The 15,374-nt window shown below is 38.0% G+C and overlaps 1 protein-coding gene across 2 annotated transcripts in view; it reads left to right on the top strand.

Moving 5' to 3' along the window:
- Positions 1-3,086: 3,086 nt before the first annotated feature.
- TNR (tenascin R) overlaps positions 3,087-15,374 on the top strand; it is a 290,179-nt gene continuing 277,891 nt past the window's right edge. For both annotated transcript variants that reach the window (XM_075833071.1, XM_075833070.1), the window contains exon 1: positions 3,087-3,383. The gene's annotated coding sequence lies outside the window, so the exon portion shown is untranslated. The remainder of the gene's footprint in view (positions 3,384-15,374) is intronic.

Raw genomic sequence — 15,374 nt, 5'->3', positions numbered from 1 at the left:
AAGGCTGAGCTGCAATACCAGACACAGTCCATGGACATGAGTGGAACTATTTCTAGAAGAAAACAAACCATTAATTTTCTAATCTGAGACAAGCCCTTTAAGCATAACCACAGTATGCCCTTGTACAGCAGTCACATTGCACCCCACTTATTCACAGACATGACACAAGGCTTTGGCTAGAGCACAATGTGGTGTTGCTATGTACCAACATGTCATCATATATCACCTTGTAACTCCAAACTTATGCACATCCTCACAGTAGTACTATAGATATTGCAAAATAATATATATATATATATATATATATATATATATATATACACAGTGAAGGAAATAAGTATTTGATCCCTTGCTGATTTTGTAAGTTTGCCCACTGTCAAAGACATGAACAGTCTAGAATTTTTAGGCTAGGTTAATTTTACCAGTGAGAGATAGATTATATAAAAAAAAATACAAAAAATAACATTGTCAAAATTATATATATTTATTTGCATTGTGCACAGAGAAATAAGTATTTGATCCCTTTGGCAAACAAGACTTAATACTTGGTGGCAAAACTCTTGTTGGCAAGCACAGCAGTCAGACATTTTTAGTATTTGATGATGAGGTTTGCACACATGTTAGATGGAATTTTGGCCCACTCCTCTTTGCAGATCATCTGTAAATCATTAAGATTTCGAGGCTGTCGCTTTGCAACTCGGATCTTCAGCTCCCTCCATAAGTTTTCGATGGGATTAAGGTCTGGAGACTGGCTAGGCCACTCCATGACCTTAATGTGCTTCTTTTTGAGCCACTCCTTTGTTGCCTTGGCTGTATGTTTCGGGTCATTGTCGTGCTGGAAGACCCAGTCACGAGCCATTTTTAATGTCCTGGTGGAGGGAAGGAGGTTGTCACTCAGGATTTGACGGTACATGGCTCCATCCATTCTCCCATTGATGCGGTGAAGTAGTCCTGTGCCCTTAGCAGAGAAACACCCCCAAAACATAATATTTCCACCTCCATGCTTGACAGTGGGGACGGTGTTCTTTGGGTCATAGGCAGCATTTCTCTTCCTCCAAAAACGGCGAGTTGAGTTAATGCCAAAGAGCTCAATTTTAGTCTCATCTGACCACAGCACCTTCTCCCAATCACTCTCAGAATCATCCAGATGTTCATTTGCAAACTTCAGACGGGCTTGTACATGTGCCTTCTTGAGCAGGGGGACCTTGCGGGCACTGCAGGATTTTAATCCATTACGGCGTAATGTGTTACCAATGGTTTTCTTGGTGACTGTGGTCCCAGCTGTCTTGAAATCATTAACAAGTTCCCCCCGTGTAGTTTTCGGCTGAGCTCTCACCTTCCTCAGGATCAAGGATACCCCACGAGGTGAGATTTTGCATGGAGCCCCAGATCGATGTCGATTGACAGTCATTTTGTATGTCTTCCATTTTCTTACTATTGCACCAACAGTTGTCTCCTTCTCACCCAGCGTCTTACTTATGGTTTTGTAGCCCATTCCAGCCTTGTGCAGGTCTATGATCTTGTCCCTGACATCCTTAGAAAGCTCTTTGGTCTTGCCCATGTTGTAGAGGTTAGAGTCAGACTGATTAATTGAGTCTGTGGACAGGAGTCTTTTATACAGGTGACCATGTAAGACAGCTGTCTTTAATGCAGGCACCAAGTTGATTTGGAGCGTGTAACTGGTCTGGAGGAGGCTGAACTCTTAATGGTTGGTAGGGGATCAAATACTTATTTCTCTGTGCACAATGCAAATAAATATGTATAATTTTGACTATGTGATTTTCTTTTTTTTTTTTTTATATAATCTATCTCTCACTGGTAAAATTAACCTAGCCTAAAAATTCTAGACTGCTCATGACTGTGACAGTGGGCAAACTTACAAAATCAGCAAGGGATCAAATACTTATTTCCTCCACTGTGTATATATATATATTAACTGATGTGCCCAAATATGTAATATACTCTAGGTTAGATTTACTAAATAAAATGCGCCAGAAAAGCATCGCCTACATGTCGTGCACCATATTATGTGTTTTAAATATTTCTTACTACTAGCTCAACGGTGTCCCAAAAAGTGTCTAAGAAGAGGGATGCGGCTAAAAAGAGGATAAAAACATGGAAATTTTATTACAGCCATGCATTTTATGACGTATCATTTTGGTCCAAATGTACAGCAGCCTTGAGGTGGCATAAGGAAGAGAAAAGTGTCTATCATGCTTACTAAACTGTACCAAATATATGATGCCATATGTGCCATTTGCATAGGCTTATCACCATTTATACAATTTTTGCCAATCCATAAATTATTGACAGTTTATAAATCTTCCCCATTATATCAACATATTATTATAGCCCCTTCAAGTAGTGCAATCTAATAATTTGTCCCTTAGCCCAAAATAAGTTGTGCGCCGCTGCCCTGGAGTGTGAGTGAGGGCTTAAGATATTTGACAGAGACTGATGTGCAAGCATTCTCCATACAGCAATGAAGAAAATAAAGGCATTAAATAAATATATATATATATATATATATATATATACACACACACACACACACACACATATATGTATATATATATTTATATATATATATATATATATATATATATATATATATATATATATATTAAAAACCCAAAAAATATGTAATAATGCACAAGAGGACTAAAATTATCTGCATACCAAAAGAGTTTGAATGCAAAGCAATGCACAGGTTAGCATATGTTAGCACAGAATTGCTGTCTTCCCATGAAATGTGTGTGAGTACTAGAGATGATAACAGTGACTGATGACTTCACTATACATTGCTGTGGAATAAATACAATAAAATGGATATAAACTACAATAAAAAAAAATGCTAAGTTTAATAGTATGCAAAAGATACATAAAATAATAAAATGATCCACATATCCCAGGAGTACCCATGCAAAACACTGTACATACTATGCAGAGTTACCAGTAGAAGATCATCATATGTTCCTACAGTGTTGCGAGCACTATGTGTACATAGATTTTTTCTGTGTGGGTCACTGATTTAATCTTGCCAGCTGCATCCATCTCAGTCTGTCCACTAGGGGGCCATGGTAGACTGAGCACAGTTAAATGGCTAAGAGGGAGAAGGAATATGACAGTGCTGGGTTTCTGCACTCTAATAAACCCGAGCAGGATCAGCTACCGGTGCACAGTGTACTAAAGGCAGTGTGATCCGACAAAGCCTGCCACAGATACACAGTCCTACTGCCAGAGACCTTGGCTGTCCCCTGCAAGGTAGGTGGGGGACTGAAAGACCCTGTTACTGCTGGATTGTGTGGAAGCTGCTGAACAAGCCAACATCCCTCCAACCTCAACCAGTGCTCCATCCATCCCAGATCAGCCTTCCCAGCTGGGTGAGTTTCTCCAACACTTCTGCATGCTGAGCTGATTCATTTCAGCACCTTGGACAGCGCTCCTCTAAACTGCTCCCAATACAGCCATGGAGCTCTGTATGAAATGTGCTTTTTAATTAAAATGCAATTATAGCTACTATTCTTATGACACAGGTTTCCTTAAGTAGCACTGTGATACATTGTATAGTTGGGATCTAGAAATATTAGCTGCTTTGCTGCAATTTTGTAGCAGGAGAGGATGGATACTTGGCTGCTAAACCTATTATACAGTCTATAGCATCTAAGTGTAGATTATAACTGACCTGCTTGAAAGAATATTTCAAGGTGTATAGCAATGTAAGAGTTAACCTCTGACACTCACAGCAGTTACATTGTATCACATATCCTACAATTACTATTCTTGCTTTTCAATAATATTTACATTAGGATTTGTGGAAGTTTAGTAAATAGACACAAAGCTGTTTACCTTCCTTTAACTCCAGATATAGACAGTGAGATACATAGTATTTAAGTTTTTATCAGCTAATAGAAAATGTAAGGAGGAATTAAAATAGAGATAGCTTGCAGCAGCAGTTGAAGGAGTGTTTCATATTGATCCAATCTTGTACAAAATGCTTTTCTGATAGAGAGGCAGAAAAGCTGCACTTCACACTGTGTCTCTGTTTTATACTTATATATCATTGTACTCAGTTGTCATACACAGTGGCTGAAATGATTCATAGAGAACTATGGACTTGCTACAAGGGATCACTTACAGGTCCCTTCTCTGCTATGTAGTAGCTTAGTCACTCCTCAGGTTAATCTTAAAGAGCACACTATGTGAATATATGGAATGCAGGTCAAAAGTAATATGTAGTGAAGTTAGAGCATGATAGAGCCAGCAAATTAACTAAAGAATCTATAGAGTCACTTATTGATACAGTTATGTTGAGGGGTTCTCCTATCTGATTTAACATTGCTGGCTATGGGCAAGCATCTCATGTCATGGCAAGCAAGTGTTTACTACAGTACATTGATACTGAGGTTGGACTCATCCTTAATTTCTTCTGTATGGCAGCTAGCTGGCTCTGTGTCCTCACTGTTGACATAATATTTGCACATATGAATATTTATCAGGTCCTCTTCCAGGTCTCTTAAGTATTTGACTATATAACATACCTGGTCTTCTATTAGTTTTGAAGGTTACTTGTTATCCATGAGATGATATGTAGGATATAGGTACCATTGGTAAACTCTGAGAAGTGAATGATTGGAGAAATTATCCAAGTATACCATACTGGAGAGAAGCCTTGTATTCATTCTGCAGGCATCCCACACATTGTCAGACTTTTGAAGGAAACAGCAGGGAACCACTCAGAACCTCTTCTGACTAATTACACAAGATAATGGGAAAGACTTATCTTAATATTTAGATTACATACATCTTTGAGTGCTTCAAGTTAAAGGATTTTACAATATTTTTGGGTTTCTAATGTATAAAATTGTATTGCTTGGTCTTGGGGGTTGTGATCCCAATAACTGCCGTCTAAATTTTTCAAGCCATTTGCTAAAGAAAGTCATAAGATACTTCGCTGTCATTCAGTCCATTAAAGTCACATATGTGGATTCGAAGGGGATTTCATTGGCACCATATGGGATGTATTACATATGCAGTTGATGGCGGATGATGAGAGTAATCGCTGATTAGCATTTTTACCATAAGCTGGTATAAGATTTAGCTGTGGTTTATATATTCTTTGATATTTAAACCAAACTACACTGAAAACCTGAAACTTCCGATTTGATGTTTCAACAAATGCAGCTTATTATTTTATTAATAAAAAGTTATTTAATTTTCTATTATACTTTGTGTATCAATTCCTCACAATTTTTAAGATCTCTGCTTGTGGTGACTGAATAGGAGCCTTTTTTATTTATTTCCTGAGGTTGAAAATCTGTCCTGGTCATGTGATGATCGCACAGTTTACTGGACAGTTATCTCTCTATTGTAACGAGCCATGCACCTGTGTGCTCATAACATGACCAGAGCAGAGATACAGACTCTGGAGGTTAGCAGTGAAGGTTTCCATTCAATTACTACAAATTCTGATCCCTTAATGAGGAATTGATACATAAAGTATGTTAGAAAATTAAATTACTTTTCATTATACAACAAGTAAGATTTATTCGTTTAAACCATCATACCCATTTAAGTCCAGGCATTGGGGCAGCAATATTAGATCTCCACTGTAAAGACCCAACCAAAGAGCAACCAAGTTATATATGATAGGTGGTGACAGCACAAGGGTGCCTTATCTGAATACTCAAGTTTCCAGTAATGTCTGCCTGTGTACTGCATGACTCTGGTAGTGCTTGTCCTGCTCAATAATTTCTTAACACATCTTAGCACCTCACCTGATAATAAAGCAAAGATCTGGTGTCTGTAACATCACTTATCTGTATTATAAAGAAATGGAGAAGGAAATGTCACTATAGCAAATGTCCCAAGAATCAGAGTCACTTTCCTGTAATGTGTTGATTTTACATGCACACGTTGCATAATTTGATGCAGAAAATCTGCATCAAAACTGCAGATAAACGCACATAATTCCGCTTTCTAAATCCGCACTCAATATTGCGTTTTTGATGCTGCAGAATTTTATCTATCTATCTATCTATCTATCTATCTATCTATCTATCTATCTATCTATCTATCTATCTATCTATCTATCTATCTATCTATCTATCATCTTCCTGTAATGTGTTGATTTTCATGTGAGTAGTTTAAGGTTACAGGCACACGTTGCGCAACTTGATGCAGAAAATCTTCATCAAAGCCACAGATAAACGTAGATAATTCCGCTGTTCAAATCTGCACTTAATAATATCTATCTATCTATCTATCTATCTATCTATCTATCTATCTATCTATCTATCTATCTATCTATCTCTCTCCATTCATCCATCCATCTATCTATCTATCTATCTATCTATCTATCTATCTATCTATCTATCTATCTATCTATCTATCTATCTATCTATCTATCTATCTATCTATCTATCTATCTATAAATCTCCTATCTATCTATCAATCTATCTATCTATCTATCTATCTATCTATCTATCTATCTATCTATCTATCTATCTATCTATCTATCTAATCTATCTATCTATCTATCTATCTATCTATCTATCTATCTATTTATCTATCTAATCTATCTATCTATAAATCTCCTATCTATCTATCTATCTATCTATCTATCTATCTATCTATCTATCTATCTATCTATCTATCTATCTATCTATCTATCTATCTATCTATCTATCTGTCTGTCTGTCTGTCTGTCTGTCTGTCTGTCTGTCTGTCTATCTATCTATCTATCTATCTATCTATCTATCTATCTATCTATCTATCTATCTATCTATCTATCTATCTATTCTATCATCTTATCCAAATTATACTAACTCAGAGATACTGATGCACAGAAGAAATAAATCACTGACTAGTTCATCTCTGCTGCATTGTACATATCTATAACCAGATATACTGTAACCACTTAAAAGTCTAACCAATCTGTACTTCCAATCATCTTATTATTTATAGATTTTTTTTATAAGTAGCAGAGATTTACAGTAGGTCCCTTTGTTAATGCAAATCAATGTCACCTGCCTTCACCAAACTAGGACCCTCATCATCATAAGTTATGGACTTCTTTTGTACTGGCTTTATGCAGGCTATTAATAAATCTTTTATTTAGGAGTACTGATGGAGCATTGTCTAGAAATTGCCCTCCGTCGGGCCTTTCTTTTTTTTTTTTCTTCCCTTTATCCACAGTTCATTAATTTCAGAGTAGATTAAGAGCATAAAATAATATAGTTACAAGCTCCTTTTCTTGCCTCTGCAGATTTATTTTTGTGTTAACTGCAGGCTCTTAAATTTGGAATAAACATTATGCTCTGAACTGGAACTCCGCTCGCCAGGTTCCTGGTGGATTTGGCGTTTATTATGCTTCTTCTCTATGATAGGATGTGAGTCAGAGGAGGGAATGTCCTGGCGCTTAGAGATGTGGGTTATTCTTTCTTGCCTTTAAAAGCAATAAACAATATAGATTTGTGTGTGTGATTGTCTTGTATAATAACAGATGTACAGCAATTTTCTGCAAGTCTCTGGCAGGGAAAATGTTGGTTCAGATATACTCCGCCAAGCTTCATTGCTAGATTCATGGCATAGAAAAAGGCGGAAATTGTACATTCTGATGGAGCAATGCTCTGCAGATTACTCATGTTAGGTATTTATAAAACAATTTTGTACGGTGGATGGCGTAATGAAGCAGAGGCAATACATGGGAGATTGATGAAATTTTCTCTGCTTGAACATAATTGATTAAGAAATTGCATAGAGGTGTGAAGAGTGTTCATGAGGTCAATGGCTGGTAGGCAGCCCATTTGTGTTTGGGGTCACTCTGTTCAATCAGTTTTAAAAAAAACAGTGATCTTTGAGTCATTTAGTAAATTTTAATTTGTAAGTGCTTAGGATTCATGACTATTACAGCAAAGCCAACGCAACTGCATTATTCATGTACATTTGTACTGGAAGGTTAGCACTACCATTTGCCCAAGAAAAATATTAAAGGGGTTGTCCAGCCAGTTAATATTATATTCATTGTATGTAGGTAATAAAAAAAATGAACAATGTTTGCAATTTACATGCTGTTAAATAAATTATTTCTTGAAGAGTTTTGACATTTACTTACATGTATGTAAGTATGGCACCAACTGGTGTTCAAAGTGTATATAAATGCACACGTCCACCTACTGAGCTGAGTACAGAGGACATGCTCACTTATTTTCCCCACAACTAGGTCTCTGCATAGAGATCCTCTGTTCACTGCAGAACAACCAATAGAAATATCTTTCTTTCCTGCTTGTCAGGGAAGGAGCAGAGCCTGTAGTAGCATGGCAGTATAGCTGAGAAGACTCCTTCTGCAGGGAAAGTAAGACAGGAATATATTGTCAGCTGCCAGAGGGGGAAGGATACTAATTCTGCTCAGAGTCCCTCCTCCAGCAGCACAGATTAGCAGCAGCACAGATTAGCAGCAGCACAAAGGGGGATACATGGAAGCAAACAATTATGAGAAAGGCATTTTTTTAAATTATTCTAGAAACACTTCTAATTACTGTAAAAAAAAAAAACTATTAGCAGCATTTCAGAAATTGTGGTAGGAAAATGATTCAGAGGATAACCCCTTTAACATAAACTTTATAAGTACATCAAATTTCCCTATTTCTACAGTAATCATTTTTTTTTCCAGATTCTCAAAATCCCCTACAATGCTGCTGAACTTGGTCTTTAGTAATGATGGATCCTTCCAGCCCCTCTAAAAGAGGTTGCATGAGATTAGAAAAACATGGCTGCATTCTTCCGAAAACAGCAGCACTCTTCATAGAATGTGTTTGGTATTGCAGCTTATTCCTACTCAAGAGAATGGGGCTAAACTGCAATAATAATTTAATGGGTTGAGGAACTGGTTTATTATATTAAAGTACAAAAGTTATAGAAATTTATGATGTGAGCAGCTAAAAATCCCATGATTGTAAAAGTAAAAATCTTAAGAGAAAAAAAACATCATGATAAATCAGAGATAAACGTCTCGACATTCTAGAATATTGGAAAGGACTTCAGAAGGGTGGATGATGTTTATTGTCTTATTTAGAGAAAGACAATGACAGATTTAAGGATCCTCAGGGAATACAAGTCCATCATGTAACTCATCATACATAGTTTCAATACTTCATGTCTAATTAAAGGCTATGTAAATCTTTGTAAGACAAAATTTTTTTTAAATCCAAATGTGTATCAGTGTGTTTTGTGTAACTTTGTATATACTTTTTATTAAAAATTATTTGTACTTTTTTAGATACAGCTGTTCTGTATTTTCTATTCAGAAAGACTGCTGCGCAAAGAAGGGAACGGCTGTAGGGTTGCTGTGCTAGCCCTGGAACCGTCTCTTACAAATAATATGACCAGCAGGGGTGGAGGAAGGTTCAGGAGATCGCAGACCCAGCGCACTCCCGGGAATCCAGCCAGCAAAGGCAGGGGGAACTGCGCAAGCGCGAAGGGAGATTGCAAGCTGCGGCGGTGATCATTTCCATAGGAATGACCACCGCAACAAAGAAGACAGATTAGGGTGGAGAGGTGGCCATAGCTGCAAAACGCTGCACTATAGAAAGAAGAAGGTATTTAGAGACATTAATAAATTTACACTCCAGGACACTTGGACATAAAAATATATGTTGGGAATAATCCTTTAAGGGATGTTGTAAATCAGGCAGACAGACATTGACATTTGAAGCTTATATTTATAAAACTTGTGCAAGATGTAACAATTGTTTCCCATAGAAACCAGTCAGATTCCTGGTGTAATATTTTTAAATTCAAGTTGAAAGATAGACACATTGACCTGTTTGCACTAGTTTTTTGTTATTATCCAGAATATACATTCGTCTGTTTCGGTTATATGGAAACGGAAAACTTAAAAGAGTTGTCTGCTTTGGACAATCCCTATTTATTAGAAGAGTCCCCAGAAAGTCATCGGCTGTTCACTGGATGTCCCGCTGCTGGGACCCATAGTTGTAATTTAAAAGGGAACTTGACAGCAAGTATTCAGTTCCCCTGCAGTGCCATCATAGGGGAAATTAAGCATTATGTCATGCCCATGTAAATCTATGGACTGTCTGTGTAATGTATGGGCATGTGGGGCAAATAATCCTTTTCAGTGCAGTCATATATCAGGTATATGTGACAGTTTGTGTATTGTGTATTTGGCTATAAGTGAAAGAGCAGTATGAAATCCGAACACCGTAAGGGATATATGACTAATCTTCACCCCCCCCCCCACACCACCATCGGTAGTCTGCTATGAAATATAAATTGCCTAAGCTGCATGATAGTGTTTCATGGATCACAGAAATAAAATGAACATAACACCCTAATTGCATAATTTCCTAGTTGACGGGGTCCAACCCCATGAATTTATTTACTGATTACAATGGTGTAGAACGACAATAAAAGTAATTCTTACTTTATCAATACTCTTCCGTTCCCATGCTGCTGCTTTCCCGGACCCCACGAGTCTCTGTACTTCCTGCTCCAACAAGTATATGCCAACACGACATGTGACTGCTTCAGCCAATCACTGGCTATAGCGGTAATGTGTGGACACCACTTAGGTCAGTTAGTGATTGGGTGCAGCGGCCACATGTCATGTCGAGATGCCATCGTTAGAGCAGGAAGAATAGAGACTGGCGGGGAGTTTTTTTTTGTTTTTAAATCATGGGGTTGGACAACCCCTTTAACCATATTTTAAGAACTGACCACCATTTTTAACTAGGAGTGAACCATGGTTGACCATCTTTTATCCTCTTATAAAATAAAAGGTTAAAGATATTAAATTAAGATATTAACATATTCTTTGCAACATATTCATCATCTGGTACAGCCAATTTACATACTGTAGTTGGGAACTCAGCAATTCTGTTATCACTTATTGTAGATTTCCTTTGAACAGAGCCATACCATAAAAACAGGGGTTAAAATAGGATTCTGCTGTCAACTGTGTGGTCTTAATCTCCTGTCCTATACTCTGGCAGCTGCTGCCCCTTCTTCCCATTAACCCTGCGGCATTTGGTTTGAAGTTAACGAAGCCCTGGCAAGCATGTACACCACTGATTGATCAGCTGATCAATGCGTCCCTCTGCTCGTTTAATTTAATCAGCAATCAATTAGCGCTGGTGCAGTAACTGTGTGAATGCTTGAATGTCCAGCACAGACCTCACAAACAAGAGCGAAGCTCTGAGGTATTGCCAACGTGAACATGTGAGGACATGTGCCAACTTCTGCCAGTTCAATCTGGTTTCAAAATTGATTTTCATTGTAGGAAATGGCTTAAATCGTGAAATGTCTCTAGTTCCAGTATCATAAATCAGGTTTAACACCTATGAATAAATACGTATATTTACAGGGAAATAGCTGCATAGCCCTAATTTCATTTTAATGGGAATCTTATCAGGACAGACCCCTTAAAGCTAGGGCTCTTCAAAGTAAGCTTTACTTGTCTTGATGCTTTTGATGGACCAAGAGCGGGTTCATTGAAGAGGACAGGGTATTTTCATGTGGGGTACACTTAATTTCAGATTCATCATTTTTGGGTATGCATATTATGTACACTATCTTAGCTGATGCAGGATCGGATGACAATATATGGAGGAAGGACGGATGACTATGTATGGAGGAAGGACGGATGACAATGTATGGAGGAAGGACGGATGACAATGTATGGAGGAAGTCCGACTGTCCATTGTCTGACCTCAGGGGAAAGAAGGATAACCTATGCTGGATTTAGACTATTAATCCGATTCACTACAGATTTCGGACCTGGTGAATTGATTCCACTATCTCTTGTCCAAATTTTACAGTTTCCAATCCACACATCAATGGCCTTCCACCTAACGTCTGCCTGTCGACCGATATCAAAGAGCTCTATTTCTGTGAGGACTAATTCAATCACCTGCATTATAGTCAGGGAAACCAATGTCATTTCAAGTTCTGCTGAATGTTTTGATACAACAGAATAAATAATTCAATAGACATTACTAAACGGTTAAAAGGGTTGTTCGGGATTTGAAAAATATGTCTGCCTTCTTCCAAAAACTGTCCAGAGGTTGTATATGGTATTGCAGCTCAGCAGACACAACCCATGCGCAGATGTGGTGCTGTTTTGGGAATAAAACAGCCATGTTTTTCTAATCCTGGACAATTCCTTTAATCAAGTTTAGAACATATTTACCAAAAGGTTAAAATGAGCAAAAATACTTGATAGGCAGATGTTTTAACACACGGGATGTCATCTGAACATTTTTATAACCTCCAACAGGCACCCCTTTCCCCCCTCTACAGATGCTCCCCTAAGTTCCGGACACAGAGGCTCCTGGGCTGGACTGGACTTCTTCACTGTTTTTGATACTGCGGGGGGCCTGGTAAAGTTGCCCGTTTCTTAAAGCAGCCCTGCTCATAGTTGACTATTGTATTTGAGGATGACTTATACCTCAGTCTCTTATTCCTAGCACATGATGGTTAATTATAGCCTGCAATCTAGTTCCCTTCGTTGAGTAAAATCACAACGGGTGAAGCATTAAATCAATCAAGAAATAGAAATATCTGTCACAATTTGAATATCTTCAATCACATAAACAGCTAATAGTATATTACAGTAGCAAAGTGTTTTTACTTAGAATTTAATCCTGTGCAAAGTAGATCAGTGCCTGGAAGCAAGCATTTACTTATATTGACAAACAGGCAAGTATATTTCCTCCAAGAATTGCATTCATTCATTCAATAGCCTCGTCTAATGTCTACATGTGTTTGGTTATTTTTCCGTTGTTTGATGGCTTCATTTGAGAACTTAATTTCCTATTTCTTAGGTGCTGGATTGCAGCTGAATGTTCTGTTAATATTGGTTACCTACTATACAATTAAACACCGTATTTGAAATCTCTCAGTCTTATTAGACAATATGGATTTCCCAATCTTGATATTAGAGAACGCTTCATAATTGCTCTATTTGCATAATGCCTAGGTGTGGGCTCACAATTGAAAGGCTTATACTGAGTGAGAATGGTGTGACAGGGATTTAGGGGATTAAAATTTGGGGAAACATAAAGCAATGCAGTTTATTAATCAAATGCTTTTATAGCTTTGCAATTATAGCTGAACATATGTAGGTTGCATTCTACTTCTATCTGAGTCATTGATATGTTTCTGCTATGCAATGGAGCTTGATCTTTTCTTATACAATTGAATTTAAATTTGTCGGGACGTATTTGTAAACGAAGTGCCCTTTTAGGCCACGTTCAGACGTGGCGGAATTGCTGTTGAATTCTGCTGCGGACAGTCCGCAGTGGAATTCTGCAGCAGCCGTTTTTTACATTTGTTTCTATACATTTTTAGAAAACTTAGTTCCGACGTTGTGAAAAATAACTGTGCAGAAATCAGGCTGCGGTGCAGAATTTTCCCTCCGCAGCATGCACATTATGTTGCGGAGAAGCAGCAGAATTTCACTGCGGATTTCAGCCTTCGCAATGCAAAAACTAAAATCTGTGGCATAATTGCATTATTGCCCTGAATCTGCACCAAGATTTTCAGCAGAAAAATTCTGCCACGTGTGAACGTGGCCTTACACAGGCCAATAATTGGACAAACGAGCGTTCATAGAACACTCGTTCCCAATAATTGCTCTATGTAAACAGGGCAACGATCAGCCGATGAACGAGCAAACGCTTGTTCGTTGGCTGATTGTATAGTTTTAAATGCTGAAAATATTATCGTGTTGGCATAAAAAAGATATGTATGGAAACGAGCGATCTTAGGAAGGAGCGCTTGTCCTCATACTAGCTTCTTGTAAAAGGAGCCAACAGGCGCTGATCAACAAGCTGTCTCGTTGATCGGTGCTTGTTTACACGGTCCACGTCATGCTGTGTAAGAGTACCTTTAATACTTTAAGGGCCTTTTCTGCTAATACCCGAAGCTCAGTACAGCAAGGTGATTGGTCTAGTAGAGTAGTAGTGACTTTTTAGCATGTCTATATTATGTTCACTCTTTTTATTACCGAAGCTCAAATGCTAGAGAGGCTTTAGGCAATGCATTATTGGCTCAGCAACAGTACCGCCCAATCTACTGGCTGCATTTTCCACTATGAGATTTAAACTTTTGGCAGTAGATGAGACGAAAGCAACATTGAAGGTACAAGTTAAAGGTTATTGTATAGGCAAAGTGACCAGAAGCACCATGATGACCTTGACCTATAGGTGTTCATACTAAAGTAAACACTATGGGGCATGTAAATAAAAGATTGTGAAGACAACTTTCAATGGCTTCACATAGTTCTGACAGCCTTATTTCATTGACATTATGCAAATGAGCCCTCTCAGGAACAAGGAAGGCCATCCTTCCAGTGCCACCTATTGGAGATCGCTTACCAGTAAGTCAATGTCCAAGCCACTAAAGAGCCTTGAAACATGACAGGATTGAGGCAAACCACAGTCACCTCTGTTTTGTTCTACGTTTAGCGTTTATGTCAGGAAAGTTCCCGACGTTCATGCTAAACGTGTCCATAGGGCTTCCATTAGCCCGACGGAGGCCAGAAGTGTGTCTTTCAGGCCTCTGTCAGGCTGGTATATGTTGTATACCTTTTTTTTGAAGGATGGAATAGTATACTAGATTACGCTACTCCATTACACTGGTCCCTGCAAAAAAATGGATACCACGTGTATACGTTTATTTTACCATAGCAGCCTATGAGTGATTTATGGCATACGTCTCAGGTATACGTTTAATGTCATGGGATTTTCAATGGTCATTCATGACATATGCGTTAAACCAATGCCATTATAGTCTATGGGCAAGAGAAACGTTAAATGGATGCCGAATAGTAGCATCCATCACCCATAGACTATAATGGCATCTACCAACGGATTTGTCATGAACTCTCATGACCCCAATTCACGATGCATCCATTTAATGGATACCATTAAGGTCTATTGTGATGGATGCCACTATAGGGCATTCGTCACAGCCCAAGTTTAATGTATACATCGAGAGCTTTTTCTCCACATTCTACACACCAGATTTTTAAGCAAGCCCATAAAATATTATATAACTAGAAGCTTTCTAACTCAGGAACATACATTCTATGTAATACTAGAAAACGTATTATTTCAAATAAAATACCCCAAGAAGCTTCTTTCAAAAATGTATTTAACACTCATTACTAAACAAGCACCTCTAAAGAGAGTGTACATATCTCTATGGGAAAAAGACTGGTACTCTACTACATCAAAAACACGTGGGAGATGCACTTCAGCTGTAGGCACATATCTCCACATTTAATGGACCTGTCCAAAAATGCAAATATTTTGTGCCTAAATAGTCAATTTGGTGGAGAAAATTTGCAATTT

This window comes from Rhinoderma darwinii, chromosome 7, assembly GCF_050947455.1.
Source record: "Rhinoderma darwinii isolate aRhiDar2 chromosome 7, aRhiDar2.hap1, whole genome shotgun sequence".
In the NCBI taxonomy this organism is placed as follows: Eukaryota; Metazoa; Chordata; class Amphibia; order Anura; family Rhinodermatidae; genus Rhinoderma; species Rhinoderma darwinii.
The sequence above is the reverse complement of the archived record's forward strand: the minus strand, read 5'-3'. Positions and strand labels throughout refer to the sequence as shown.